General features: G+C 56.6%; 1 pseudogene; it reads right to left on the bottom strand.

Annotated features, from left to right (window-relative positions):
* Positions 1-395: 395 nt before the first annotated feature.
* Positions 396-6,000, bottom strand: part of LOC129476145 (paraneoplastic antigen Ma6E-like) — a 31,537-nt pseudogene continuing 25,932 nt past the window's right edge.

Below are 6,000 nucleotides of genomic sequence, written 5' to 3'. Positions count from 1 at the left end.
CCCCCAACTTCCATTTTATCCCAAAGAGACCTTTCCCACTAGTTTCCCACAGCAGAAGCAAGACCGGCTGGAACATGGAATGAAATTTATTGAAGAGAAACATGTACTGAAATCATTGAAGAGAAGGGAACCACACACAGAGAGAAACTGCGAAGAGCCACTACAGGACACAGGTCCTGGGATCCGTCCTCCTGGGGTTCCTGCAAGGCACCTCGTCTACCCCCCTACTGCTGCCGACCCCGCTGCCACCTCCCTCCTTCCCGAGGGCCCCAGGGCCCGCCTCTTGCCAGGACGGTGGACTCTGGCAGTGTCCACTGGCTTCAGGGAGCCCCCTCCTGAGCCCATCTGCCGGGGCAGGGCCCTGCCCTATGGCCATCACAGACAGTCACAGGACACCAGTAAACACAGCAGGGAACAGCCCACCAGGTCGAGGAAACAGTCACAAGTAACAACAGGGGTGGAACGCCAAAGCATAAAGCTCTTCCGGGAGCCTCAGGCAGGGCAGCCCCACTCCGTCCCGGGTCCGGCTCTTCCTCCCACAGTCATGGTCACCATCGTGGTCACAGGGTGAGCATCTGCCATGCCCTGGTGCCTCGTTCCCGCCATCTCCTGGGTCTGTGCTGGGAGCCTCCGGGGAGGAGCTGCTCAGAGAAGAACACATAGCTCCAAGAGAACAAGCAGCCCCTGGCCTGGATCTACGCCAGGAAAGCAGAGGTGGTGTTTAGGATGCAGGACAGACAGCAGTGAGCAGAACCTGGGCTCGCAGGAAGCTCACAGCACATGCCCCGGGCCTAGAGGCGGCCGCCCAGGTGGGTGCACAACACACAACTTTGCACAGGAACAACAGCTAGCAGTGGTTGGGCGTCTGCTGGGCGCATAGGTCACTACGGGGCCTACACAGGTGAGGGTGGGCTTCCCAGAACAGGGGGCAGCCTGCCCTGGGGATGGCAAGTGGGGCGACCCTCTTGGGAGACCCAGGCAGCTGGCACACTTGAGAGGACCTCTTTTCCCCTGTCTCTCCCAACCCAGGACAAGGGGTGGGGGACAGACATCTTCAGGTGCCCCCACCCAGGTCGCAGCTGGCCACTCAGGGCTCCCTCCAGGCCAGCCCCCCAGAGACAGCAGGGTTTGGGGCTGGGGCTGGGTGCGGCACTGGGTGCAAAGCAGGGGCGCCTCCCCAACCCCATATGGTATCAACGTGGTCATCTGGGTCACTGGGAAGGGCTGATGGTGGTGGCCAGGGCCCTTTGGAGGGAGGTGAGGGGCCCCGATCATGATGTGGGATGAAGGACCAGCCCTGGCCTGGCCTCCCCACTGCCTCCAGGATGCTCCTGGGGCCCTCCGAGCCTATTTGCCTGGGGAGGGTTTGGGCTGGCCCACCTTCCTGGCCCCATCCTCATTTTCCAACTCCTCCAGGATGAACATAAGCCCTCCTTGGGGGGGTGGGGGGGCTCCTCAGCCTCCTGGCCTCCTGCCTGGACAAGACTGTCTGGCTCCTTCGAGGCCTGCAGGGGCATTTTCACCTTCCCTAGTGGCTGGGGTGCCCCTGACGGCCTCTTTGGGGGCAGGAGCAGTCTCAGCAGCATCTTCCATGCCAGGATCAGCCTGGCTGGCATCTTCTACCTGGGCTGAGGAGGCCTGAGCAGCATCTCCAAAGGCAGGAGCTGCCTGGGCGGCAACTGGATCTTCACTTTCCACTGCGGCCACTGGCCAGGCCACAACTTGCTGGCTCCTCACTGGGGAGGTCGCCCACGCCTCCATCTCCTGGATGAGCTGGAGCAGCCCCAGGAAGTAGGGCGGCCTCCTCTCCAGTGCATCCCCCCCAGGGTATTCTGGAGTGCCTCGCTAGGGCAGGCCTGAGGCAGCACCTACCGCAGTCGCAGGTGGTTGGCCAGGGCCAGGCAGACGGCCCCCTTCTCCAGGGCCATCTGCAGCAGGCCTTCCAGGCATACCAGGAAGGCAAAGGGCCCCTGCATTCAGGTCAGGAACTTCAGCCTGGAAGTCATTCAAGTGTCCCAGTTCCTAGACACCTGCCCCAGCACCGCCGCCCAGCAGTCCAGTACCGCCTGGCAGTCCAGTGCCGCCAAGTTGGGATCTTCCTCCAGGAGGCCGCTCACAACGTCCAGGGCTGGGCCACCCAAGCTCTCCAGCAGCCACCTCTTACTCTCCCTTTCCAACACATGGTACCACAGCTGCGGCATATCCTTGGCATGCTCCATCCAGCTCTCAAAGGACTCTTCATCGAAGCCTGGCTGCTCCCTCCCGGAAAAGGGTCTCAGTTTCCGGTAGGCCCTGTTTTCCAGCACAGCCTGCAGGGTGCAGCGCTGAGGCTGGACCCAGGCTCTTGTTACATTTGTCCCTCCTGCCTCACCTACAGGTCCTGTATCACCTGCGGCTCCCTCATCTGACTCTCTTGCCTCTTCTGCAACTCTCATCTCCAGCTCCTCCCTCACCTGTACCTCCTGCCTCACCTGCTGCCCCTCCCTCACTGCACCTCCTGCTTCACCTGCTGCTCCTGCCTCACCTGCACCTCCTCCCTCACCTGTGGCTTCTGCCTCACCCTTACCCACAGCTCCTGCCTCACCTATGGCTCCTGCTGCACCTGCAGCTCCTCCATCACCTGCCTCTTCTTCCTCACCTGCAGCTCCTGCCTCACCTGCACCTTTGGCCACTGCTTGCCCCTGGGGCTGTGCAGGGAAACTGGGTATATCCTGAAATCAGCATCAGGGGCCTGGGGCAGGGAGATCACGTTCCAGTGTCCTTCTTTGCCTGGTATTCGGCAGGGAATCAAGCTTCGGTTTAAACCCTCAGCGAACTCCACCAAGGCTGCCCTGGCCCCGAGCTCCTTTCTGAAGACCTTGATGAGCACTCGGTACCTGCCCAGGGGCGACAGGGCAGCCCGCACAGCCTCCTAGAACTCATGTTCCTCACAGTCATCAGGGATACCCAGGATGAGCAGAGAGCGCTCTGTGTTCACACCCATCTTCCTGCACCAGTCCTGAAGCATCGCCAGAGCCATCGCAGAGGACTTGAGGGAGGGAGCCTGATCAGACAGGAAGGTGTGCTGACTGTTGCAGTCTCTGACGCAGGCTGTGAGTGCAAAAGGGAGAAAGGAATGTTGATGCCAGTCAGCCCACCCCCACCGCACAGCCAGAGACCAGCCACTCCCAAATGCAGGGCCTGAAGCATCTCCCCTGCCCAGTGTCACAGCCCATGCTCCCCCACCCCTACTGCTGCAGCTCAGAGCCCTTCACTGCACCCCCCACCTCCACAGCAGGAAGCGCCTCTTTCACCTTGGTGAACAGCCCCTGATCACAAAACTTACAGCTGGAGCCCCTCCAACCATCATGTGCAACCCTGCAGCTGGATGTGCCCACCTCCTCTTTTTCCCAGCACTTGACCACTTGACCAGGAGCCCTCTCCCTAATCCCATCCTTCCTGTAACCTGGCAACCCCCTCCCACACCTCCCACATCAGCAGCAGGAGTCCCCTTCCCCCACAGCCAAAGCCCCTCTCTCTCCCATCGTCCCCTTCTGTAGCCAGAGGTGCCCTGCAGCCAGGAGCTCACCCCACCCAGACTTCCTCTCAGGCTCTCCTCAGGCTCCGGACCAGGACCCACTCTCGCACCTACTGCCTGGGGGGACAGCGATCTGGCTCCTGCCCAGTGGGACCTCAGCCACACTGGAGTCCCGCTGGTGCCTGCTCACTGTGTGCAGACACTGTAACCACCCACGGGGAAATGCCACCTTCAGGCTGTGGAGCCCACTCTGGAGGCCGCCTTGAGGCCCTGGAACAGGAAGGTGGAAGATCGCGCCTCAGCAGCCCAGCTGGGACTGCACAGGGCAGGGATATCTCAGGCCGGCTGTACTAAGGGCACGTGGGCTTCCAACTTCTCCCAGAAGCCTCATATAGATGAGAGAGAAAAATCTCAGAGTCTCTGTGGGAGGCAAATAGCTAGACAGGGGGAGGCATCCGTGTTGCCCTGGGATCGGGATCTGCATGGTAAGGGCTTGATGTGCCAAGGCTTTGAGCCTCCGGGGGCAACAGGCCCAACCATTGACCCTCTACCATCAAAATGGCCTAGTGGAAGTGTTGAGAGAGAAAGGGGATTGGAAACTGGCAGAAAGGAAGCTCATGCTTAGGGGCAGGGTCTGGAAGCTGGAAGTTGGCGGACAGCCAGGTACTAGGACTCCAGACTAGGTCCCCCAAATCACTACATTCACAGGCCTACCTCCTCATTCCAGGAACCTTCACAACAGGAAGAGGCTAGCTGTTCCTGACTCAAGAGCCTCATCACAGTTCTTAGGGTACAAAGTCAGCCTTCACCACCTAGGAAGCCATTGCACTGGAAAGAGTGTGTATGGCCTTTGGAAGCAGGCAAAGCTGGCTTCACCTAGCATCTGGGTGGCTTTGCACAAACCACTGAACATCTCTGTTTCTCATCTGTAAATGAGCAATAAGAACATTTTTCTTGCAGGGGAGTCATGGAGCTTTACCTTCTATTAGACATACAGTAAGCCTTCAGTAAATAACCACAAGGGCACAGGAATGAAAAACGGTGGTGTGGCCAAGAATGGTGTGGGTATTGGAGGCTGGTTGTTGCAGCCAGCCCAGTGGTCCCAGGTCTGAGCTCTGAGAAAAAGCAGCATGTGAGTGGCAACATTGGAACCATTTTCCTGAGGAATGCAAGGATTGGCCAATGTGAAAATATGACTTTCTGTTTCTGCAGGCCTTGGTCAAGAGAGGCATTTGGGAAACTCAGCCAGTCTCTGCCATGTCTAGGACTGGCCACCCATCTGGCCAGCAGCTTTGGGAGTTTCCTGAGAGTGAACCCTTGGTGCATCCTTGAGCACTGCTGCACAGGCACCACTGCCCTCACCTCACTTCCCTAGCCACCAACAGGAGCAACAGGAACAGTAAGGGTAGGAGGGGCAGAAGCAGACCACATCTGACATTCCATGCAAAGTGTAGGTGAGGGACTTGCCTGTGAACTCTTGTAGTATATACATATATATATATATATATATAGAGAGAGAGAGAGAGAGAGGGAGAGAGAGAGAGAGAGAAAGAGAGAGAGAGAGAGATGGAGTCTCGCTCTGTCACCCAGGCTGGAGTGCAGTGGCATAATCTTGGCTCACTGAAACCTCTGCCTCCTGGGTTCAAGCGATTCTCCTGCCTCAGCCTCCCGAGTAGCTGGGACTACAGGTGCGTGCCACCAAGCCTAGCTAATTTTTTGTATTTTTAGTAGAGACAGGGTTTCACCGTGTTAGTCAGGATGGTCTCGATCTCCTGACCTCGTGATTGGCCTGCCTCGACCTCCCAAAGTGTTGGGATTGATTTTTTAATGTCCCTGGTTCCCCATTTGTAATATGACTTCAAAACTCCTTCTATCACAAGTTAGAGTCAGTTTCCCTACCTCTGGAATCTAGGCTGGCCTAGAGACTTGCTTTGGAAAATAGAACATGAGAGAAGTGATGAGATGCCAATTACTGTTGATCATGGGTCACATTTCCCTGTTACTTCACATGTTCTGGATTTTTAAAAGTTGTATGTCAGGCATTCTGCTTCAAAGAACCATAGGGATTAGAGTACACTCTTTCCTTGGTTAGGTACTATAGTTTCCCTGAGGTATATAACTTCAATCCAATCAGAATTCGAGCTATACCATGGCTTGCATACATCTTTAGTTACTATTAGTATTCGATTTCAAACACCCTGAAGGTAGGATTTGTGTTAAAGGCTGCTTCCTCCAGTTGCTAGAGTCAAGCAGAACTTTGGGGCCTAAATACAAGATTGATTCTCTCTCTCTCTCTCTCTCTCTGTCTCACCCCAGCCTGCCATATTACTTCTGTCACCATGCACTCAGAAAAAAAAGACTCATTAGGAGAATCCATTGATGGGGAGAACTAGCTATACATTTGGGGCTCCTACAGATTCCAATCTGTCTACCCAGGACACACAGTATGACAGGAGTTGACACTGCCAGGAGGCTTCAAAAAT

This window comes from Symphalangus syndactylus, chromosome X, assembly GCF_028878055.3.
Source record: "Symphalangus syndactylus isolate Jambi chromosome X, NHGRI_mSymSyn1-v2.1_pri, whole genome shotgun sequence".
NCBI classification, from domain to species: domain Eukaryota; kingdom Metazoa; phylum Chordata; class Mammalia; order Primates; family Hylobatidae; genus Symphalangus; species Symphalangus syndactylus.
Note: the sequence above shows the minus strand (reverse complement) of the source record. Positions and strands in the feature narration are given on the sequence as shown.